Below are 26,000 nucleotides of genomic sequence, written 5' to 3'. Positions count from 1 at the left end.
CGTTTTTGCACCATGGGTGGCGGAGCTGTGGCGCACTGTGGCGCACGTTAACTGGCGCATCCCTGGGGATGCCCCAGTTAACATAAATCTGCCCCTAATTTCTTATACAATAGGGCAGGCCCGAGCCCTAACGCCTTTATCAGGGTACCACGACTACAGACAACCCACCCTTTTGTTTGTCTGCTATCAATAAGGCGCCATGGTAAATTGCCGTTAAGTTCCACATCATCCAAATAAATGAATACACCTCCATCATATTTAAATAAATGCACCTGATCGAAAAATACCTGAAACCTATGCAAATGGTACTTTAGTTGAAGAATAATTAGGTAGAAAGCTTCTGCTCGAATAATTAAGTGCACTATGTTCTTTAATTCCGTTTACGCCATTTTCGTCGCTGCCACTCTGCTTTTTCCTTTTTTTAAATCTTCTGATGAAGTGAAAGAATGACACTTCAATAGCTATTCTAATGGGTTTCATATGATAACTGACTATTATATGTTTTTAAGCACCACAAATATAATAGAAATACACACTCTGCTTTTTACAGGTTATGTTTTTCTCGCCGAATGTTCTTTTTTGCCAAGGAAACTTCACATTTTCCTCAAATGTATTTCGTTTACCATGGCTCCCGCTTTTAAACCTGGCCAACCTGGCCATCCAAGGCTCATCTTAACTCCACCCTGGACCATTTAGAGCTAGCACGTCAGTCGTAGCCAGTTCGGTAGCTCCTGCTGGTTCGTGTAGCAGGAATTCTAGGAGACGCTACTTTAAAGCGCTAGCAGTCATAGTATTGTGTGCATTATACATGAGGTGATTCTGAATCCTATTTTTTAGTCAAAAAACCAGTTTGTAAGCTTTCGATCTAAGGGCCATATGTATCATCAACCTGATTTGCGATTTCCAAATAGCGATTTTTAAAAAATCGCTATTTGAGAATCGCAAATAGGTATGTATGTACAAAATCTCATTTTTTTGCAATTTCTTAAAATTCCTTAATTGCAATTCGCAAATTGCGAATCGCAATTAAGGAATACTTTGCAATCATTTCTATGGGCCAGGAGGCCCATAGGAAAGAATGGGAAGTTATTCTCCATTTGCGATTCGCAATTTGCTAGTGGCAAATTGAGAATAATTTCAAGGGTGCAGGGGTGTCCATAGGACACCCTGTTGCAAACCTGAAATATGCATGGGTGCACATGTGGCGCACATACATGCCTTAAGGGCATGTATGTGCGTCACATGGCACTTTGAAAAATGTGCATTTTTCAAGGAATTCGCAACTTACCACCCACTAGAAGTTGGTGGTAATTTGCGATTCCTTAAGGACATTTTGCAATTTTTTTTGGCTTCTTACATTGCATTTAGGAAATAGCACATTTTGCGATTCCTTATTTTGCATGCAGATTTGTGTGATACATACCATTTAGAGATAATGCGTTCGCAAATGCCGAAATTCTGCATTTTGGCTTGATACATATGGCCCTAAGTATTTTCAGATCAGTTGTATTCACTGAAAGTTTCCTTCTACTCTTTGCATTCGACCAAAAGATCTAAGTTAATTTTTTCACATTACATATGTATTAATAATGCTCTGTTTACATACATTTTCTTTACACATACCTACAATTTGGGATACAGTAGAGAAAGGGATTTGCCACAATCAAATGTATTTTGGTTAAATGCTGTAGGCACATGAATCTGTCTTAAACGATCATGACAAAAAGCACGCCAATGGTTAGGACCGGGAGGGGTGTAGTCCCGAAATGGGCATAGGTGCTCCACGATTGGAACAGTCAATAATACATTTGTGGTAAAAAAATGTAATTAATACTGAGAAATTCTAAGAAGAATTTCAAACGCCGGTTTACATTTTTATATAAAGGGTTAATAGGCAAAATACATGAGAAATGGCAACAGTAAGTTTAACAGTGGAGGTTACAATTCATAAGTACAAAGAACTCAGTAAAGTTTTAGATGAAATCTGACATAGATTCACCTTCTAAAGGTGGGAAATAGAGGGGTTCTGGGACGCAGAGAGATGCTCGCCCTTTTATAGGACTTAAACAAAGACTTTTATGCATGTTTACACAAGTACATGGTTCTCACTTTATGCACCATTAGGAACAAGTGAGAGGAAACATTTTACTGCAGCATACATTTGAGGAATCTCTCAGTCTAGTATTACATTGGAATTGGTTGTTCTCGCAGTTTATTCAAGCATACAGTTGATACACTGTACACCAATAGCCTGGGAAGCTTAGATTGTCCTTGATGGAAGTTTAGAGTGTCTTTGGGAACGTTCTTGGTTTGTCAGAGTAAACTTTCACTTCTGTATTCACGACAAGGAAAGGTAATACTAGTCGTCATGTGATATATTATGACAGTAATTCAAACAGGAGGACAGTGTAAACACAGATTTATGTTAGCATAAGCCCAGTTTCTAACACATTTGAAATGATGAAAAGGGAAACAACTCTCACACAGCCACTGACATGATAAGAAGACAGAATATATTCTAAAACCACACTCTTACATTTAACAGTCTATATTATTGCTGGTTTGGCAAGCTTCTTCACAAACATATTATGAGAAGCACTCATAGCTCAAGACCAGAATCGGCAAGAGAGTCAAAAGACGGAAACTTAGGTACAATGTTGAAGAAATTAAAGAAATCCTGTTTTGAGATATTACTTTACAGGTTGTGTGGAGAAAACAATGCTTGTGAAATTTCAGATATGTCAGCAGAATTCAAGTAATTTGGGAATCTCACGTTGCCTTTGTTGCTTAAATTCATGAAATAGTCCATGTTGCGTAATTACGCCGTACTCACTGCAAAATGAGGGTGCCGAACAATGAGAGCGACCAGAATGGGAGTGGATATCTTTGACATACTTGTGTTTTTGGTGCTATCTGTTTGTGCAAAATGCAGACTTGGAATGCGAGGACGCAATTTACGCTAAAATTTAAGTCTATGTGCCAGATTTGCATTTCATGTCATTTTCCCAAAATTTTGACTAATTAAGCGAAAGCAAATTATGCAGGTTTTGGACACTGCTAAAGAAAACATGTTGGTGGAGGAAAAATGCTATGCTTAGTAGGAGTTAATTTTGAGGGCACAGAACATCAAGAATACCTTTTGCCATATTATGACTACCACTCATGAGAGAGATGTTTGGAATGCATAGGCCACATGAGTGCCCAAAATGGTAGACGGCACATAGATAGGGTTGGTTCTGATGTCCAGCTCAAACATATCAAGAGTGTATACATATTACATGGATGCTAATGATATATGCAAAGAATGTGCACCATCTCATGATTGTAAAGGCCACATTTCATCTCAGAAAGATGTTGGCCAACCCTCAGAAAGCGCAAACATGCAGACAGGATATTGGTACCTGCAATGGCTGCAGAACACATGGCTTCTAAGCACCTAAAATGGAAGACATGAGACTATTCACTGAGTGTAAAGATCGCAACCAGGAGTGTGACCAAATAGTAAGTGCTCAGACTACTAGGTTCTGCTACTTTGGATATTTTTCCAATGTCATTTATGACACCGTGTGATATAGATAGGATGATGATATCACTTTGCGTTGATGATGCTATTGGTGATATCAAATGAGATGTTGGGGTTGTTGTTTTGCATCACAAGCTTGTGTTCACCTCAGCTGAGATTGTGACAGTGAATCTGTGTGGTTTCATGGTAACAAAGGATTATATCTGACTTTATTGTGGTCAAAATATTGACCTTCAAAAATGTTGCATCTACTATATCTACCCCCATATCATCCAGATAATTATATATACGCAAGTCTAGATTTACTATCATTAACTTGACATCTATTTTCCTAGACAATACAGTGGTAGTCAATCAGGTGGGTGCAATATTCTTGCAGGCTAATATTTTGCAACTCAGTATTGGGGTCTAGCACCTTAGCTCAGCATTGTTCTTCTGTTAGTCGGGTAACACCTACAAATGTTATTATTTTCTGTGAATTCTTTCAGTGAAGTGTTTACAGTTGTAGAATACAAGAAACAATGGCTGCGTATCTCCGGAAAACACAAAGGGACCAGGATTGTGTTTAGAGGCTGGGGCAGTGCTTGACCTCAGTACTGTGTTTTAAACTCAGCCCCGTACTGCCTGTTACAGTGAGTGAGCTAGTGTGAAAACGGACTACCACTGAGACTCTGCTGTATCACTTTGGTAGTTAGCATGGAAACTCAAGAACGTTTGACATTTCCTAATCTGGCACAGTGGGTTTACTCTCTGCAACAGCAATCCGTAGATGTGTCCGTAGGGAATTGATTATAGGCTCCCTTAGGGCTTCATTCAGTGCTGGGTGAACCCACAGTACTTCTACCCACCCAGCTTTCAATGCGCCCCCTGGTTTCAGCTTTGAGTGGTTTGAGCGGAGGGCGAGAGGGGTAAATATAGAAATGAAGGACAGCACATCTCAACCCTACAGACCTCTGTCAAAATCAAATAATAGAGAATTTCCAGGAGTAAAACTTTGATTAAGAAAGGCAGTGGTGGGTTAGAAAAAGATGTAGGTTCTGTCCATACATTGAGGGGCGGGACAGTGATGACACAAACATTTAAGTAGCCAGCCCTAATTACCAAAGTCCTGAAGAAGGGCAGATGGGAATGGTTGCTTAGGTCCCATGGAGGCACATGTCTGGCTTTTTCATGCCCAAAAAATACCCAGGAGTTGCGGGGGTTCACAGGCCCATGGGTTTGCCTGCCATTATGGCTGGAAAAGGACAGAACATTACAGCAGACAGGAGACAGGTCCTAGGAGCAGAAAGGGAAGGCCCAGCGCCAGATGGCGCAGCCGGGGCCCTAGCTGATAGGCTTTGCTGGCGCAGCTAGGGCCGTACTGGCTACTGGGCTTTTCTTAATAAACAATGCATAACAAATGTTTAAAAAAGTATGCCTTAAAGCTATTTGTTTTTCATTATTCATTTAGAAGCGCAAGCAGCTCCCCAGCAACAAAATCAGCCCCCTCAGCAGTGAACCGGGACCCAACCCTGCCACCCCAGCAAAAAACGCGCAGCGCTGAGCTGAGCGCATGTCCCATTCGTCTGGAGTGCCTAAAGTCAGTTAATATAACCTGATATTTCTCAGAGTTATTACTTTATTCTCAGATAGCACAGCTCACAAAAAAAACCTTCCCCACTGTTTCCGAGCTGTATTATCTGAAAATAAAGTACTAACCTAGAGGAATACGGCGCATAAAGCACAGCCCATCATGGTTCCGCCCAAGGCGCGCGCCCCGACTGCACGCGCTCACACCCAGACGCCCCAGCCCTGGCTCTCCAGCTGTGTCGTGTTTTATGGGCTGCGTGTGGCATAAGGAATACAGGACACCAGATGAGGTTGGTCACCTTCTTTATTGGTTATGTGGTCAGCGTGTCCCAAGCACGTCCGTCCTCTTCGTCGTCCGTTGGTTGTCTGTCCACTTCCTGTCCCCTACAGGATGTGGTGTCCAGTGACCTGGTCACTGCCCTATGACCTGCAGGGTCCTAGTGCCCTACGTCCGGTCGCCCTACAGTCATGGCTGCTACATCTCCCCCTTTGTCACAAACAAAAGTTCTTTGTTACATGCATGAAGAGGGAGAGAGAGAAAGAGAGAGAGAGAGAGAGAGAGAGAGAGAGAGAGAGAGAGAGAGAGAGAGAGAGAGAGAGAGAGAGAGAGAGAGAGAGAGAGAGAGAGAGAGAGAGAGAGAGAGAGAGAAAAAGAGATGTAATTTCTCTACATTTCTTCAATTAGTCTCTTTGGTTTCCTGCATGCTCTGCTTGGTCTTGTCTCTCTGTTTTCCACGTTCGGTGATGCTGTTGCTGGTTCTCCCTCTTCTCCTTTGAGCTCCTTGAAATGGGAACTGTTTCTTGTTATCCGTTGATGGTCAGATGCTGCCGTCACCATTGATCCTTTTATGTTGGTCACTACTAGCGGATCCTTTGCGAACGGACTGTCCGACTTTCTTTGTTGCCTCTGTCTCACCACCACCAGGTCTCCTTCATTTAGTTGATGTTCTGATGCGTTTCGTTTTTTGTCAGCATATTCTTTCATTTTCCTCTTGGCATCGCAATCTCTTTCCAGTATGTCACCTCGATCCGTGCTCGCCTTGGCCTCTAGTTGAGGCAGTCTTGTTTTGCTTGATCGTCCCAGCACTAGTTCCGCTGGGCATCGACCGGTGGAGTTGTGAGGGGTGTTCCTGTAGTCTCTTAGCACTTGACATAGTGCTTGTCCGATTGATATTTGCGTCAATTTTGCGCGTTGGATGGCTTTCTTTATAGTTCCCATGAACCTTTCTGCCATTCCGTTGGCCTGTGGCCATAGCGGTGTTATCTTCCAATGCTTAATCCCTAGATAGTCCATGAATCGACGGAATTCTTCTCCAGAAAATGGAGGGCCATTGTCTGTTTTTAATGTTTGGGGGGAGCCCCATGCCGCGAAGATGTCATCTAGCGCTGGTAGTGTGGCATTTGCTGATGTCGACTGTACTTCTCTCACAATTGGGAATCTTGAAAACTCGTCAATCACCACTAATAGGTACTTTCCCGTCTCTAGTGGCCCGTAAAAATCTGCCGCCAGCTCAGTCCAGACTGCCAGTGGTAGTTCTGACATTTGCAGCAGTGTTGGCTTGGACGGTGGTCCCGTTACTTGACAGACATGACAGTGTGCTACTTCTTCTTCAACCATGTTGTCCAGTCCAGGGAACCACACTTTCTCTCTCAACATCTTTTTTGTCGCTGCAATGCCTCGGTGTGATTCGTGAGCTAGTTCAATTGTTCTTTTTCTTAGTCGGTAGGGCATCACAATCCTTGATCCTCTCATCAGAATTCCGTTCTCAGTTTCAGACAGTTCTTCACTGATCTTTTTGAAAGCCAGCAGTTCTTCTTTTATGACCCCTTCTTCTGTGGGGGTGTTACTGTTAACGTGTCTCCATCTCTGTTGGCGCACTATGGTTCCTATGCCTGCATTGTCGGGTCTCTTTTGGTTTCTCGCTCTAGTTCTGCAGACGTTATTGACGCCGGAGTGTTCTGTTTTAAAATGAAATTTAGGTACTCTTCTGCCATGGTGGTACCATTTTCTCGATGGGGAAGTGGGTGTCGTGACATATAATCTGCTGGGTTGTGGTCTTTTCCAGGCTTGTGGACAATCTTGAAATTGTAGTCCATCAGTCTGATCCCCCATCGTTCAATTCTTGGTGGTATTTTTGCATTCGGATTTCCATAGATGGTGACTAGTGCTTGGTGGTCCGTTACGATCGTGAATGGCTTCCCATAGATGAACATGTGATAGTGCTCACATGCCCATACTACCGCAAGACTCTCTTTCTTTGGTTGAGAGTATGCTCTCTCGATGTCCGATAGGCTCTTGCTTCCATAGGCTACAATCCGTCGTGGTGAGTCCTTTCCATGTTTATGTTGTGCCAGTATTGCGCCAAGACCTACTGGACTGGCGTCTACTGTCAGTTCGGTGCACAAGTTCGGGTCGAAGTATGCCAGGTGGTCTACTGCCGTTACTGACACTCTTATTTCTTCAAATGCCTTGCTGCATTCGGTGGTCCATTCGAATGTTTGGCCCTGCTTTGTTAGTGCTCTCAGTGGGGTGCTTACAGTCGCAAAGTCCTTGATATATCGCACACAGTAGCTGGCAAGGCCGAGGAATGAGCGTACTTCTGCTACATCTTTTGGTTCTTTTGCCTTTTCGAGGGTGTCCACTTTACTGCGATCTGGCCTCATTCCTTTTTCCGAGAAGATGTGCCCAAAGAACACCAGTTCTTTTCTTCCTAGTTCACATTTCTTTGGATTTACTGTTAGGCCCACCTCCTCGAGCTGCGAGCACACTTTCCTCAGTGCTTTGTCGTGTTCTTCATCCGATTTGCCGAATACTAAGATATCGTCACTGTAGTTCAGACTGTTTTTTATTGGTCTAATGATCTGTCTGATCGTTTCCTGGACGATCTCAGCTGCTGACGATATTCCAAAGCTTAACCGCTTGTAGCGGAACAGACCTAGGTGTGTTGAGAAGGTTGTTATGTATCGTGATTGTTGGTCCAGTTCCAGTTGGTGATACCCCTTGCACAGGTCTAGCTTGGAAAATTTTCTCATTCCCGTCAGGCAGCTGATCATGTCATCCAGGTGTGGTCCCGGATGTCGTTCTCGTTCGATGGCTGTGTTTGGGATTCTCATGTCGACACATATTCTTATTTGGGTAGTGTCTTTTTTTGGTACTGCAACTATTGGGGATACCCATGGCGTGGGCCCTTCAGCTGGTTCAATGATGTCCTGTTTTTTTGTCCATGCTTTTATTTCTTCTTCCACCTGCGGTTGTAGATGGATGGGTACCCTTCGATGGTGCTGGGCGACAGGTCTGACTGATTTGTTGATGTGCAGTGTGATCTGTCGTCCTTTCAGCTTTCCAAGTCCTTCCGTCAGCTTAGGGTACTCTTGTAGGATGTTTCTTTTGTCCGAGATGTGATATGTCATCTGCAACAGGCCCATGACCTTCGCTGTGACGTTGCTGAGTAAGCATGGTGCGGGAATGTCTCCTCGTAGCACATGAATTTCTTCAGTGATGGTCTTGCCCTTGTGCGTCATGGTGTCTGTGAACTTTCCCATGTTTGTTACTGGATTTTGTGCACCCCAGGTGAATACTCGTATACTTGATGGTTGCAGGTGTGGTTTCCTCTTCATTTTTTCATATTCCGTGGCGCACATGATGTTGCACGTGGCCCCACTGTCTAGCACGAATTCTGTTTGGTGTGGTCCGACATCTATGGTCACCAAGTCAGTCTTCTTTATGGACTGCTTACCCACTAGTCTGATGTGTTCTTCTTCATGCCCGTCATCTGTGGACATGAGGTATAGGCGTTCCACCTTTTCGGTTGTTTCTTTTTCTTCATCTCCTGACTCTAGCGATGAGCTTCTGGTGGTCGCTTCCATGTGTCGCACATGTCGGTTTGTTGTTGTTCTCGGTCTCCCTGGCCTTCCTCGTTCACTCTTGAAGTTCGTTCCTTGGCACATGGTGGCGAAATGGTTGCTCCTATTGCACTTTCGGCATATTTGACCAAATGCTGGGCATGCTCCTCGATGTGGAAATTCTAGCCCGCATCTGTAGCACTGGGATCCTTGTTTTCTTGGCGCCTGTTCCTTCGACCCTTTCTTCCAATTTCCAGTTCTGTTCGTGTCTGTCATTCTGTGAATTTGCTCCTCTCTTCGGTCCATCTGTCTTGCCTGCGCCATTGCTCTTGCTTCCGCTCTTGCCAGATCTAAAATTCTTTCTAAAGTAGTTGGTTCCTTTAGTATTCTCGTGCGAAAGTCTGTGTCACGACAGCCTTCTATCAATCTTAGGCGGATGGCTTGCTCATTGTCATATTTTTCGAATTCGCAGTGCGCTACTAGTTTCCTTAGCCGTGTCGCAAAGTCGTCCATTGATTCCTCTGGCTGCTGAAAAGCTATGTTGAAACTATATCTTTCAAAGTCAATGTTTCTTTGAGGGTCGAATTTGTTTGTTAGACATTTTATTAGTCTGTCATATGTGCTTATCTCGCTCTTTGGGAGTGTTATTAGAAGGTCATCCACTTCATCTCCCACCAGGTTCAGGAATAGTCCTAGTCTCTTTTCCTTTAATACGTCTGTTGCCTCCATGTATCGCTCAAACTTCACAATCCACTTTTCCCATCTTATTCCCACTTGTGGCTCTGATACACTGAATGGCATTGGTCTTCGATATTGTGCGCTTTGCTTTGTTTCCGGCATTTTTTCTTCTTTTTCGTTTGTTGCCTCTATTTTTCTTTTATCTCAGTTGTTTTTGTAACGTTCACGTTTTTGTTGTTCTCTTCTTATTTTATACTTTATTATTTGTTATTTCTTGTTGTGGGGATCTTTCTCTGTCTTTGTCCCTTTATTTTCTTATTTCTCTTTGTTTTCCTGCTTTTTTTCGTTTTGCCTGCCCTTAAAATGGCTGTCCTGTGGCTTCTATGGTTAGTTTCCTTTTTGTCCCACTTAAGATGGCCGCCCGTGTTCCCGCGAGACTTCGCGATCGAAATCTCGCTTCTCCTGACTCTAAGATGGCCGCCGCGTTGCTCCTTCGCTCTTATTGGCTGTCTTGCCTGTCCCTAAGATGGCCGCCGAGGTTTCTCACCTCTCGCGAGACTTCGCGCTTCAAGTTTCGAGCGCGAGAGCCTCGCGCTTCTTGCTCGGGCACTAGCGCTGTTCCCGGGTGCTCCTTACCGCGCTTTGCCGTTTTTTTAGTTGGACGCTGATCGGGGTGGGCTCCCGTGTAGCTCCTTGCGTCTCCTTGCTGCCGGCGATGTTTTCCTTAGAGCACACGGTGGGATCTTCACGCGTGTGGTGTCGTCACCGTCTTCGTCGCCAGTTGTCGTGTTTTATGGGCTGCTTGTGGCATAAGGAATACAGGACACCAGATGAGGTTGGTCACCTTCTTTATTGGTTATGTGGTCAGCGTGTCCCAAGCACGTCCGTCCTCTTCGTCGTCCATTGGTTGTCTGTCCACTTCCTGTCCCCTACAGGATGTGGTGTCCAGTGACCTGGTCACTGCCCTATGACCCGCAGGGTCCTAGTGCCCTACGTCCGGTCGCCCTACAGTCATGGCTGCTACAAGCTGGAGGCATTCTCTGTGGTTCATACTGAATCCCCACGCCCAGCGGTTCAGTGCAAATTAAATGCAAAGCAAGGAAATGAATATATATCTGGAAGAGTGCAGCCGGCTGAGCGCAGCACAGTGTCAGAAATGAGAAAACAAGCTCTGTACCACATCTGTGACCTTATAGATTCTTGTCGTGTGCTTTATTGTCTCTATTCTAGCGTGTGGTTGCTTTTAAATTATATTTGTGTTTTAACTCAGGGAAATTAGGAGTTGGTAACACAAAAACAGACTGTCCCACTTCCCTTACATTTAACATTTTTAGAGGGCAAAGCCAAGGCAAAAAAAAATTCATTTTGATAAAATAATATGTCATATACTCTTACTGCTTATAGGGGCTTTCAATCAGCCCTCTTCATACATTAGTCTGTTGTGTCATGTACATTTTTTAATTCCACCCACCAAAACATTCAGCTTAGGGAAAAGCGTGAGACAACTTCATGGCTTTGACCAACCTCACTGTGAGGGACAGCCAATGGCAACTCTTGCTAATGGGCTCCAGGGCTCTGTCCCACTTCTTTTCTGGCCAGTGTTTATTATACCAAGAGTGAATAATAACAGATGATCCACTCTTGATGTAATAAAAGAATACCAATCTACTTCAAGGTGCAGCAGCAGCCCGAGGCAGCTAACAACACTGTCTGATTGCTGGAGCAAGTGCAGGCGCATGGCGGTGCCTGCACCAGCAGTCAGAGGAATTTATTTTCTAGGGCTGGTGAAATCCCAGCCCTGGCCTCAGGGCACTGTCTCACCTCAGTGCCTCCCTCATCTGTTACGCGCTAAAGCATCAGTGCTAAAGGAAGCAAAGCTGCAGACCTAAGCCCTGCACTGCTTGTGGCTGCACACCAATCCGCATGTCACCCCTCCCCTACCCAGCTTATCACAGAGTTAGGAAAGTGTAAGGTGAAAGAGCAGCACCTGCACAGGTTTGAGGTTTAAGTTTCATGCTCCAGTGCTGGTTGATGTGGGCAGAGCTGCATGGCTTCCACAAGAGTAAATGGAAAGCAGAAGTCCATAGAGAACTTGCACAGGCAACAGTGGCGTAGCAAGTGGGGGGGGCGGTCCACCCTGGGCGGCACAAGTTTGTGGGGCAGCATCCACCCCCTGTCCCCCGCTTTTACATGCGTTTGCCACAGGGTGGCAAATGCAGGAATCACCAGCACACCAACACGCCAGCACCCCCGCTCCTCCATGCAGCAGCTGCAGGGCGGCGGTAGGGCCCGTCATGGGCGGCAAAGTGTCTAGCTACTATGCCACTGACAGGCAGCAATGTAAGTAAAGTAAGATCTTGAATGTTACTGTGTGTGAGCCTGATTGACTCCGAGAATGAGTGAGTCTGAGTGAGAGTGATAATCAGAGATTGATTGAGTCAAAGTGAGTCGGAGTGAGACTTCAAGTCAGAGTGAATCAAAATGAGTGGGACAAAATAAGACTGAGTCACAATGAGCAAGACTGAATGAGACTAGATGATTCAGAGTGAGACTGAGTGAATGAGAATGTGTGAGACTAAGTGATACTGGGTGAATAAGAAGGGGTAAGAATAGGTGAGATTGAGTGAGACTGAGTGAGATTGAGTGAAGCTTAGTGGGAATGAGTGAGAGTGACAGAATGAGTGATGCTGAGAGAGTGACACTGAGTGGATCATTGAGACTTATTCAGAGTGAAACTGAGTGAGACTGAGTGAGCTACATTGAGTAAGACTGTGAATGAGTGAGAATGAGTGGTGTGAGTGAGACTGAGTGAATTAGAGTGAGATTGAGTAAGTCCGAAAAAGTGAAAATGAATGGGACCTAATGAGAACAAGAATGAGTGAGAGTGCATGAGTCAGTGAGACGAAGTGTGAAAAGTGCAAATGTGAATGAGAGTAAATGAATGTTAGTGGATGAGACTAAGTGAGTAAGCATGAGAGAGTAGGACAGAGTGCAAGTGTGAGAGAATCTCACGAAGCCTCCGAGAAGAAGTCCGGCTCACTCACTGGATTTTGGGCAAAGGATTACATATCTCCACTTTTAAAGGCCACCAGCTGCTACTGGTCATGACATTCTGCTCTTTCGCTAGAAGCACATCAGCATTTAAAGTAGTTTCCTTTTGAGACTACTATGACAATGTGTGCTTTATGAAACTAAAAACATATTTTTGCTTTTGGTGAATGCATTCTTATATGCTACAAAGTCCCAGAAGTTCCACAACAATAAAGCTTTACAAAAACCATGACAAAACAAGCAGTGTCAAAGCCAAAAGGCTGGAAGTCAGAGCCAAGCTTATTAGCTTTGCTAATATTCGGTTAGAGTATGTAATGTTCTGTAATGCTCTATATTATTAATTCTTTGCTGATAACATTTTGTGATTGACTCATTTCCGGTCACAATACTTATTTAGAGCCCAGTAGGTTTGCAAACTGCATTAGTTTAGCTCTTGGACAATTATACATGACACAAAATTATTTCTTAATAATAGACATTAATAGCTGAATTGAATACCGTGCCACTGCAAAACCAAGCCCAAATTGTGTGATCCGTGGCAAACAACTCTACGCTACGTCTCTGCAGCTGATTATCCTTAGCTGTAAAATATTGGAGTAAATCAGCTGAGAATGTATTCTATAGTTTAATAAAGCATATCGCTGCGCCATATCGCGCAAGAAATCACTGTCCACACTTCTTCTAGGAGCAAGAAAGGCCACTTTATTTTAAGACAGGTGCATAATACATATCTTGAACACATTAATTATTTATTTCATAAAATTCAAATCTTCACAGCATGCCTAAACATCCCTACCTAACTGAACCCGAAACTAACTCTTGACGAATACCCCCTGGATTACCCAATGAGCTACCCTTCAGGATGGCCAACCCGCTCCAGGCTGCCCACCCCACTAGCAAAACCGCCTCCTAAAAGACCAAGACACCTGTCCTAAAAGTGGCAAGGCCCGAAGACCAGAGCAGCGCCTAGAGCACCGCCAAGTAAAAACCTAACTAGAGAAAAAAAAGGGGGAGGGTGGGTGGGGCAAAAAGAACCTCCCTTCCCTTGCCTCCCGCTACGCACTTCCCAACCACCTGCCTACCAGCCCCTTTATTAACTCCCCTAATCAACCCCACCTGCTCTTTCCCGATTGCTCGCGCGAACGCACCCAGGGAAAGACCAGCTCGCGCCTGGCTCTCCCTGGGTCCCCCCTCGCGCAAGAAATCACTGTCCACACTTCTTCTAGGAGCAAGAAAGGCCACTTTATTTTAAGACAGGTGCATAATACATATCTTGAACACATTAATTATTTATTTCATAAAATTCAAATCTTCACAGCATGCCTAAACATCCCTACCTAACTGAACCCGAAACTAACTCTTGACGAATACCCCCTGGATTACCCAATGAGCTACCCTTCAGGATGGCCAACCCGCTCCAGGCTGCCCACCCCACTAGCAAAACCGCCACCCAGGAAAACCTTTAGCGTTTTCCTGCCCCACTCAAAGAAAAGGAGGAAGGGAAGGAGCACACCACAACTGCACCTGAAGTACTTTAGCTATCAAGTCCCGTAACTCTAAAAGGTAAAATGAAAGGCCCAATTGGGACAGGTGGACACCGTCCTCACAGAATAAATGCGTCTCTGAAATTTTCAAATGATGATGAGCCAAACTGTATATACATAAATGGTTACAAAAAAGTCTCATAGCTCGATTCACTTTGCGTCTGGCTTTCTCCATGGCTGAATAACTCCTCGCCCCATTCCATTTCAGTCGAGGCACAAACTCAGTCCAGATCACCATGGTGCTCACCCAGGTGGTCTTGATGACGTCGAGATCCTGTTTCATTAACTTGAGCAAAGTCAAACCTGATAAAGAAACTAAGTAGTTTTCCCCAAGGTGCAACACCAGTAGATCCGGTGGGCCCCCCCAACCCCCTGAAACCAGAGCAGCCAAGGCGGGAAAGAGGCCGCCCCAACGCATGCCCCCTGTGCCATGCCAGGAAACTTCATGTGTCAGACTGCTTAAACCAAGAGATCTACCACAAAGCTGACGTGCAGCGGCTACAGCAGCCCTTTTAACAAAAGAGTGACCAAGAATCCACACCCTCCTTTTTGCTCCAGCGACCGAGTGCCAAGGACCTAGGAGAAAAAGAAATGTTAGGCAAAGCAAAAAGGCGATCTACTTTCGCACATACTTCTCACAACATCTCGAGCGCCAACGCCCAATGCGACGAATTTGTGACCAATCCCACCCCAACCTGGCGGCCTCTGTCGCCGCCCCAATCCGGAATGAATGGGTACCGAATTGAGAAGGATCCCGCCCCAGACCCAACAAAACCTTACGGAGGACAGACAACAACTGAGAAACAATAATGGGGCTGCCATCAGCATGACAAAAAAAATTGCCCCCGGAGCAAAGTGAGGGGATGACACAAAAACCTCCCATTCCCCTACAGGGCAGCAAGAAGACACACCGCTCCTCCCCAAAAACACCCACTTACCCCTCCCCATCTGATCAGTCTTGGACATACGCAACCACATACGCACCCTGTCACGCTCCACCACCACCTCACTGCTGGTCATACCCACCCTATCCCTCAAACCCAGTAGTTCAGAGGCCCGAAACGCCCCAAAAAATAACCACACAAAACACAAACGAAATTTCTGGCACTCAAATGCATCATAACAGCACACCTCCAATTGTGATAAAAGCAGCTGAAGCAAATCAAAGGTCACCGGCTGCCGTAGCTTCTGAGCACCAGCCTGCAGCCTACCCAAACCTTTTAAAACTTTCCAAACCAACACCCCCTCAACAGGATCCCTCCCCCACCAAAGCTGACCGTAAATAGATACCCCAGCCAACTTGCCCGAAATGGTCGTGTGAGAGAGGCCTTTGTCCGCCAAATGCAAAACAAACTGCAACAAGAATTGTTCATCAGATAACACAGCCCGTGCCGTACCCGCCATCTCCTCACCAAACTGCAAAAACTCATGCCAGGCCTTCAAATAGCTCCGACGGGTGGAGGCAGCCACTGAATTCTCGACCAACTGTTGGACCCTCAATCCCCCAATGCCCATACGTACTGTGGGATCGCCGTCGGTTCTAGGTCCGCCCCGGGAGCCAATCTGCGGAATTCTGACCACTGAAAGCGAGATAAAGAATCAGCGATGCAATTAGTGGCTCCTGGAACATGCCTAGCTTTAAAGACAATATTCAGTTGTAAACACCGCAACATGAAAGCTCGCAAGAGCTTCAATACACGCAAATCTCGGGCCCTCTGCCTGTTAACGAGGTCAACCACTGCCATATTGTCCACATGGAACAATACAGAACTATTCTGAAACTCCTCCCCCCAGATGTACAGAGCGACCAACAACGGGAAGAGCTCCAAAAACGCAATGCTGCGACCCTGTTCCCGCCAATGCACTGGCCAGCCAGCCGCGCACCAACGTCCTTCCCAAAAGATGCCGAAGCCATTAGCTCCAGATGCATCCATGAAAAGCTGCACCTGCCAGACAATGTCCTCATCCGCAAAAAACAAGGACACGCCGTTGAAATCTTGCAGGAAACGCAACCAGATACCCAAATCGGCACGGACAGCTGTTGTAATGCCGGACATCGAGAGACCCAGACGCCTACAAAACGTCCTACCCGCCCGAACAACCCGACACGCAAAATTCAGATATCCCAAAAGCTTCTGAACCTTCCCAAGTTCCAATTTGCGTTCGCCCAACACCAACCTGATGAAGTCAGACATCTCCCGCACTTTATCAGCAGGCAATCGTGCCATCATAGCCAGGGTATCGATTTCAATCCCCAGAAAAGTCAGAGATGTGCACGGACCCTCGGTCTTATCCGGCGCCAAAAGGGACACCCAGCTCCGTGGACATAGCCTGGAAGATTTCCAAAGCCAACTGACACTGCCCAGACTGACCCTCACCAATAAAAAGAAAGTCATCAAGGTAATGACAGAACAGGGCGTGGTCGCTGACGAAAGTGAAGCGCCACTGCAGAAACGTACTGAAGGTTTCGAATAGGGCACAGGACACCGAGCAGCCCATTGGCAATACCTTATCCACATAAAAACAGCCCCCAAAGTGCATACCCAAGAGACCAAAATCCCAAGGATGAATGGGCAGAAGCCGAAAAGCCGATTGAATGTCACTCTTCGCCAGCAAGGCACCAGTACCCGCCGTGCGAACGAGCCGCAAGGCGTCATCCAAGGAAGCATATGTCACTGTAGAATCAGCCGGGTCAATGAAGTCGTTGATGGAGGCACCCTCAGGCCAAGACAGATGATGAATGAGGCGAAACTCCCCAGCCGCCTTTTTGGGGACCACACCCAGCGGAGAGACTATCAAATCAGGGATAGGACAGCTAAGAAAAGGACCAGCAATCCTGCCCGCCACAAGCTCAGCATCCAACTTCCTCTGCACAACCTGGGGGCACTCCTTCGCAGACTTTAGATTATCAGACCACCTACCCAACCGTGGGCCCTGGTACCCAATCCTGAAACCAACTCTGAAACCCCAGGACAAAGTCTTAGCAGCCTCAAAATCAGGATAGTCCACCAACCACAAATCAAGTACGTCCAGTTTAATAGGAGTAGGAGCCCTTAGATACAAAGTGCAAAGGTTGTCCCCTGCCCCCGGTACCCCTCCCTTGGTCTCCAAAACGCTGTCCGGGAAAACACTGGGTGAGAGCATGTCGCCCCCCGCACTGCGCACACTCATGCTTATATCTGCATGCTGGCCGGTTACACGAACCCCTGTTAAAATGCCAGCACGTGCCAGATGTGGAGGACTGCCCTCTGCCCCAAACCCCCGCCCCGGAAAGAGCGGGGCGAAATGGAAAGGGCCGATAATGCACCAGCTGGCCGCTAGCCGTGTGGGTCGTAGCAGGCGGGTGAGCAGACGCCATCCACTGGAGCCACAACTCCGCATCGACCTCACCCCAGGAACGCTCCGGGAAAACACTCATACGGGCCCGGAACTCCTCGTCGTACGACAGCCAGGCAAAGCCTCCAAAATAACTATGAGCTTTACGGATGACATCAGCATATTTAAACATGTCGACCGCCTTACTCGGATGACGCTGGCAATAAACACTAGCATAAATTAAAAAGGCCGATGTCCAGTTCTCAATAGACTTCGGGACTCGAGGCCTCCGAGCCAACTCCAATTCCTCCTCCTTCGACCCTTCCTTAGCTTGGACATCTCTATGGAGAAGCCGAAACACATCCATAAATTCACCACTCCAGATGCGAGTTTTAGTTTTCTCAGACAAATGAGACCCCAAAGGCATCCCCACCCCAGAATAAGGCAATCTCTTGGGCAGGATACTATCCTCCGTCACAGGCTTTGTAGCAGCCACCACAGCCCCAATGGCAGAAACGTCCCCTGTAGTTTGCACATTTGAAACATTCAAACTCGCCGGCCGCTCAAGCCGCGGTGCCAGAGCGACTCGCTCACCAATAACCCCATCACCCGTACCAATTGATCTGGTACGCTTTGCCGGGAGACTCTCCCCTGTTGTCCAAACAGCCCACCATCCATCCTTACCTCTTGGCAACTGGGCCGACTTCTGCTGAAAAGCAGCATGATCCCCTTGAGACGGTCTACTCCTCGCTGCCTCACGTACCGCTGCGTGGTCCGCACATGACTCCTGCAAGATACGAGAAACAGGGAGTTGCCCCACCCCATCCCGTTGGGCCCGTGCTGCCAAAAGCCCAACATCATTATCCCTTAATTCCCCTTCTTCCAAATCATCATCTTGCATATCCAAATGTAAAACATCTCCAGAAAATGAAACTTGTGCACTGCCACTTGGCAGAGCCCCATCGCCAATTCCCCCATCATAAAACTGCCAATCAATGTCATTAAAGCGCCGCGCGCGCAAAGCTGCAGAAGAGAGATCCGCTCCAGATAACTCTCCCGTGATCCCACCACTGGAAACAGCCGTAGGGACAGTTCCCAAGCCCGTAGAACCAGCCAACAGCCGCCCAACTGGAGTTGCAACATGAAAACTGCGGCCGCTCAAGCCAGACTGTGAAGAACCAGCAAGAATGCCACCCCCCACAGAGCCAAGGGAAACACCCACCGAAGACCCAGCAACAGGCACAAACCCAGAACCACCACCTGACCCGTCCGCCAAACCACCTTGGGAAACACCGGGCATCTCACGAGAAGCCGGGAACAGCACTTGGCCGGAGGCAGAGGGTGCCCCCCCCAAGGTCCAAACCCAACCCACCAGAAGCCTGTGACTGCTGTGAAGCAGAAGGAATGCCCACATAACCAGGAGCCGTGGACCTGGGGGCCAGGGGAGGTGGAGAGGAGGACACATCACCTGAGTGGACAAATTCAGTGGCCGAGGGGGCCCCTGAGGGGAAAAAAACAGGCAACTCAGAAGGGGGGGCCCCAAACTCTGGGCAGCCCTGAACCACAACACTGGGTAAAGGGGGGTGGGCTTGTCCCAGCACAGTGGTGGCAGGAGACAGCAGGTAACACTGCCCATTAACACACTAATAGGGCGAAGCCCATCAGGCAACACAGTCACAGGGGCAGTAAAATGGGCCCGGGGGAGGCTCTGAGTATCTAGGCTCCTCCCCCGCTTAGCCCCAGGACACACCGAAGGCTTCTTTGCCTTGCCAGGAGGGGGCCCGCCCAAGCGCTGGGCCTGCCGACCCACAGAGCGCCACCGCCTCCCCCCGGGCGCCCCACGCAAGCCAGCGTTCCCCATCGGTAACAAACATACCTGCTGGTGGGCGCCCGGGTCAACCGGCGGGGGCCCCAAGGCCGCGGGAACCTGGGCCGGCCGCTGCAAAACAGCCTCTCCGTCCTCCTCCTCTTCCGGGCCGGGTGACAAGCAGGCAGTCACCGCCCGCGACACGCCCTCTGCAGCCTTGCGAGGGGGGCGGGCCAACCCCACCCATGCTTCCGCCGGCACGCCGGGCCGCAGGAGGTCCTCGCGCCCAGCGGCGCAAAGCGTCTGGACAGCCCGTCTAACCTCCGACGCCTCCTCCATGGCCCACCGGACAGGCAAACAAGTAAGCGAGCAGAGCAAAAAGAACCTCCCTTCCCTTGCCTCCCGCTACGCACTTCCCAACCGCCTGCCTACCAGCCCCTTTATTAACTCCCCTAATCAACCCCACCTGCTCTTTCCCGATTGCTCGCGCGAACGCACCCAGGGAAAGACCAGCTCGCGCCTGGCTCTCCCTGGGTCCCCCCTAAGAAGATTGAGGGGTTGAGTGCGCTACTGGGATGTAGGCGCATCCCTGTGATGGGCACACTTATGTGGTACTGTGTGTGGAAGACAACATAGTGAATTCCAAATATAGTTCAAATACAGTTCCGATCGTTTGAAGTTTCAAGATTTATTTAACGTTTTCCATTGGGATGTATTTCATATTTCCTTCATATGAGTCGTCAGACAATTCAAAAACTGAAACGGCTCCAATGCATTTCGGACTGAAAGTCCTTTTTCAAGGAGCACTGCAACAAAGAATATACAAGAGATACGAATCAATACTGACACATGAAAATGAATATAACAACAAAGTAACAAGGGTTACGTTTGGTGTCTAGTGCGTTAACCTCATGCACCCTTTAGAAAAGGATGAAAACAGTAAGAAGCAGTAAATTTCCACCGGGGTTTAAAAAGTGAATCGGGATGTGGTCAGTTTAAAAAAGAAGCGTGAACGGGGTTAAATGGGGATCGGTGAAATAGGAAATACCAGAAGAGTTGAGGCTGGAGGCAGAAGTGAGAAGTGATGTGCCCGGGAGGCGGAGGAAAGTGAAAAGGTGGTTTGCCCGAGGGGCGGAGGAGAGTGAGAAGAGTGAATTTCTGTGACAGGGTGACTGAAGGGTAATACAAACTGCTCGGAAAAATTCGAGGCTTACGTAAACATCTTCAGTGTTCGAGGGGGTCCTGAAAGGAAGAGAAAGGTGACCTTGCATAAGTTGAAAAAGCGGAAAATGAAAGAGAAGCTGTTCGGGTGGTGGGGTTAAGTAAAGACTTACTTGATCTGACGGTTAGGCGGGAGTGTAAAGGTCGGGTTCCGGGTGTGAGAAACTCCGCGGAGTGAATGCGGAGTTTTGGAAGGGAAGGTGGTGGTGATGGAAGAGGGACTACTGGGGAAAGTGAAATGGCTGAAAGTGAAATGGCTCGGCCATCTTGGAGAGGGGAAGAAGACAGAGTAGAACGAGGTGAAACAGTAAGAAAAAGAATGTGAAAGAACAGATGTGAAAAAGCGACCGGCAAAACAGAATTATAATGCATCAATAAACGCCCACTATCGGCATCATAAATAACAGCTCAGTTCAGTCCGGTCATTAAGACCAAAAGGCTTCTGCGATTGCAATCTGTACATCCATGCAGTTTCCCTTTGTAAAAGGGTCTTATTGTTATCTCTCCCTTCAGTTTTGGGGACAATTTCAAGGACCATGTACTTAAGTTGGGCCACGTTGTGATTGGCCTCATTGAAATGGATGGCAACGTTGGATTTGGTGTTTTTAGTCTGTATGTTGGACTTATGTTCGTTCAACCGAGTCTTAATTTTCCTGCTAAGAAGGCCATTGACCACTTGCGTAATGGGCAGTAATAAATGCAACTTTTTCTTTGCGCAGGGGTGGCAAAGTTTTCCAGACAGTCTTTCTTCATATTTCTAACTTTTAATGTAGTCATGCAACACACAAATGTAATGTAATTTACTAATTTGACACACAAATACCCCAAAACAAGAAACAATTTTTTAAGTTAAAGCTACCTACCAGGCTATTTGTTGCGTTATTCACTTAAAAGATTTGAATTAGTCTATTTCCTGCTCTGGCACTGTGCGCTGAGTCAGACCAGTGGTTTAGTTAGCTCTCCTAATCTTCTTGATGCCATGTTTGTCTTCCGGTGCAGTGCATCCACAGGGACTCGTGCAGCTCGCGCGTTTAATGTTTACTTGTCAAATGGAGCTGCAGTTTTGCAGGAGGACGGAGATGATTGGATGTTGTTTTTCACAGACCAATGCCCAGCATAAATGTCTCGCATTTAGTAATGCCTATGTCTATGCGGGCAATTTCACTAACAGCATCCATTTCTATTGCACACATGTAATATTTAAACGTAAAAGGTGACACATATTAGTGAACTAAATTGTACATTCTATTAATTTTATAACAACACCGAGTTTACATGCCTTGCTGGTTGGCGGCAGAAGTCTGTATAAAATGCTTAAAGTTAGGGGTTGTTTAACAAGGATTGGCAATTGTGACTTACACGTTATGCAAGATTCTCTGCAACACATATTAATTCGTTTTGAAATTAAGGTAATGCATTTACACTTTGAGGCGGCCATTGACTGTGTCATGCATAACTCTGACGAACTACATTCCACCGTCCCATAAAACCACCTGCCTAGTTAAATTCTATATGTATGTCCTCATTTCCCAGCCACAGCCTTGCACCGTGCGCATTTTATTTGCACTTTTTGAGTGAGGGGGTCGTTTCCCAATACCACATGATTGTAGGTGTCTATAAAAATACTTTAATGGGACAGCGACTGGGTCATTTTGACTACGGTATACATACAATCAGTTTAAAAGTACATTCTTAATGTTTTTTTTTAATCTAAGCTAGCTCACCTGCAGGTTCAACATCCCTTTTGCGAACTTGTAGCATGTTTGGTCTGTTCCTGTGGCCCCTGAGAATAGACACGGGTTGGCACATTCCGTTTCGAATGTTGGGGCTGATGACGTCACCAGCCGGACTGCGATGGCAGTTACCAGTCAGTCAGATCGTGACGACGCTGACTAAAGTGAACGGCGTCAGGGCTGGATGACGCTGTGGGTGGCCGAGGCCCGTTTAAAGCATGGTAATGCACGGACCCTTGTCTTCTTTGAAGAAGGACCAGGCATGACAGGGCGACGACAGCAAGATGTCACTGTAGACCAGGGACTCCCACAGGAGCAGCAGGTGAGTGCAGATCTAGAAAGATCTAGGGTGAGAGTTTACTGAAGGCAGGTGTGGGGGATGGGGTGGGCGGTTTTTTGAGGTAATGGGCGTGAACAGTCCGAGTAACTGTTCTATAGTAATGTGAAATCTGTCATTCCTGTACTGCCGCGTGTTCTCTATCCTGCATAACGGGGCATTCATGAAATATTCTGAGACAGGAAGTAAGCCACAGCTTTCCACACGAAGTCATCCTTGGAATAAAGCTGAAGTGATGTTTGCTGGCAAAGGATGGCAAACCATGCCTATAAGCAGTTTCGTCGGGATTTTCTGGCAAATGATGACCAAATCCCTCAGCAGGGTTGACTAAGTAAGGAATGATAATCCACATTCTGTGGCAATAGTTTAGTATTTTTATCATTTTAACACGCAATAATTATGACTGGGCAAAATGGAACCTCATTAGTATGAGTTTAACGCTTCAACTTTAGAGCTATGACAAACACTTTAACACTATTGCAATGAGAAACTCACATTTCCAAAGAGTCCACCAATGTGGGGCACTGTTGTATTCACATATTTATTACTTGCGCCTTTCACTTTAAGTGGTATGTTCTATGTAGATCTTGTACTATGTTAATGTTCCATGCTTTGTGGATTCTATGTCAGTTACCCACTAGCTTGTGTGGGAGCACCAACTATTCTCTGTTGCTTAATAAAAGATATAATGGGCAATCAGTAAATCCTTTGTAGAAGTGATCTTTCCTCTACAACAGGCACCACGTGTTTGCTGTCTTTTTTTGTAATCTCTTTGGATCTGTTTGAGCTAGAAGCAATTTATTGTACTGCTTTCTATAAGCAGATAGTTGATTCCTAAAAACCCCATAACATGTGGAAAACTATACAGCTGAAAAATCACCTAATTCCAGTGGCCCTGCCTGTAATTTACACCCCATTAATGTATATACGAAAATACTAAAGGCTGCCAGAGGCAGTCCATCTGAGAGGATGTTATGACTCTAGTTTTGTCCAAAGGACAGTTGCATAACGCAAAAGATAGGACTGCATTGAAAATTTGATTCTTGAACTTAAAATTTCACATAAACTCCGAAGGGTCAGATTCACAAAAGTAATCTGAGACAAAATCCTAACTTTACGACTTTCGGTATTCAAAAAGGGCATTCAGGAGTAGTAAAGTTATGATTTTGTCTCTATTAAACTTAAGTTTTGGTCTTAAGTTAAACTTAAGACCAAAACTTAAACTTAAGACCTAAACTTTGTCTCAGTTAAACTTAAGTTTTGGTCTTAAGTTAAACCTAAGATCAAAACTTAAATTTAAGACCAAAACTTTGTCTCAGTTAAACCTAAGTTTTGGCCTAAGTAAAACTTAAGACCAAAACCTAAGTTTAACTGAGACAAAATCCCAACTTTACTCCTCCTAAATGCGCTTTGTGAATACAGAAAGTCGTAAAGTTAGGAATTTTTGTCATATTACTTATGTGAATCTGGCCCCTTGTATTGAGATGGGATTGTTGTCATACAAACATAAGAATACAAGCATCACTTTGGCTAGATACGCACACACATTCAGCAGAGAGAACGGGCTGGGTATCCATGCTTTTCAGTGTCTTCAAGGGCCTGTGTTACTCCCACTGCTCCTAGGAACATTTGCCATATCCTACTCCCTCCAGATTGCCATAGTCTCTCAACTCAATATGGCATTGGTGGAACTTCCATGTCCTGGTATACACTGCGACAAATCATTTACAAAGACATTGTTGCTATTTCGCGTGGTTGGTCCCCTATACAATGTGCTTCCAGTACTTTGATTAATTAGCTTTACACAATCAATTTTTACAAGTTGTGTGGGTGACAATCAAAATGATTATTGGGAAGGTTAGGTGAATATTTCATGCAAAAGCTGGAACTAGCGCCAAGAAATTATTGACAGATTGCTGGTGATGACATTTGCTCGTATACATGATCAAATATGTCCAGTCTACAGTAGTGCAATAGTCCAAGGTCAGAAGTTTGCTGAACGGTCTAGTCGAGGGACAACTGTCTCCTCCCTAGATATTAGCCCTGTTTTAATATGCTTTCTTGTTCTGGATGGTAGACATAACTGTTCACCAAGGCAACCCTTAGTCAAGTAGAAAATGCCTAAAGTTACAAGGCTGCAAGGTTGTTAGACATCTCCAAGGCACTACACCCAAGAAGGCATTAAAAGTCTAGTACATAGAATTCAGAACCAAAGGAAAAGTTTTAATGGCCTCTTTTCGGGGAAAGGTCTGGTACGAAACGGCTTAACGTAAAGGATAGCTTGGGGAGAAAATACGTCTCTCCTTAGGAACATGAATACTAAAGTGGTTGGAATCCAAGTACCTTTACAAATCGATTACAGATTTTCCAGACCAACAAAAGCAACACATGTAAATAGGGGCATGAACAAACACCTTTAGAAGCACAAATCACATTTAGGACAAAAAACACATTTGGGTGGCAAATCACATTTAGGTGCACAATTACTGAGGTGGGGAGTACCTTGTGTATGAAACAGCACTTTCTGGTTGGCCATGGCGGTGCCCTAGCCGGTCACAACCTACCACTCCCATCAGGGGTAGGTGATTACACTCAATGTATAACCTGCGCTCACCCTTGGGTAGCTTAGCACTGAGCAATCAGGCTTATCACAGAAGCAATGTGTAAAGCATTGGCACAGCACTCTCGCACAGTAAATACACTGAGCATCACAAAAGAGACCTCAAACTTGTATGTAAATGAAGTCTGTATTCAGAACACACATTAATTAACACAACATGAGCATCATGTATTTCTAGGCATAAATTACATCTGGAAATATTACTAGCAGTACTAGGCCCAACCGTGTTAAAATGACATCAGTAGTACGCAAACGTGGGAAAGATCGTACTTTACACCCCAGCACCTTTATGCAGTGCGAAACATTGTTAGAAGTAGGCCCACCCTGGAAAGTAGAACAATTTAGTACCACACAGTTAAAGGGTGCACTCCAGATCACAATGATATTAGAAATGTGTAGAGACAGATAATTACAACACTTTTAAACAGCACCGTTGGCCAAGGCCGCACAGATAAACACACCTACACACACACACACACACACACACACACACATCCACACATCCACACACACATCCACACACACACACACACACACACCTGGGCCGGCTGGGGGAGACACTGACTTTCTGTCTACCGGTGTTACTGGGAGCTCCTGCTCACGCCACCGGAAGCAAGTGGCATGCTAGGCCAGGGCCCCTCAGGGAGCAGAAGTTCCTGTGGCAGACTCCCTGGATCCCAGAGACTGTATGGATTGTGGGGCCCCATTAGCCTTCTAAAGCACCCTCCTTATCCCGCACTCCTTAATCTCTCCCCACCT

General features: G+C 46.2%; 1 protein-coding gene across 2 annotated transcripts in view; it reads left to right on the top strand.

The window, feature by feature from the left end:
• TMEM229B (transmembrane protein 229B) overlaps positions 1 to 26,000 on the top strand; it is a 537,771-nt gene that overhangs the window by 40,359 nt on the left and 471,412 nt on the right. Inside the window, exon 1 of one of the 2 annotated variants that reach the window (XM_086937159.1) lies at positions 22,468 to 22,606. The exons of the other annotated variant lie outside the window; for it this stretch is intronic. The gene's annotated coding sequence lies outside the window, so the exon portion shown is untranslated. Of the gene's footprint in view, positions 1 to 22,467; positions 22,607 to 26,000 lie in introns of those variants that run through there. 2 annotated transcript variants of the gene reach the window in all.

This window comes from Lissotriton vulgaris, chromosome 9, assembly GCF_964263255.1.
Source record: "Lissotriton vulgaris chromosome 9, aLisVul1.2, whole genome shotgun sequence".
NCBI lineage: Eukaryota > Metazoa > Chordata > Amphibia > Caudata > Salamandridae > Lissotriton > Lissotriton vulgaris.
Note: the sequence above shows the minus strand (reverse complement) of the source record. Positions and strands in the feature narration are given on the sequence as shown.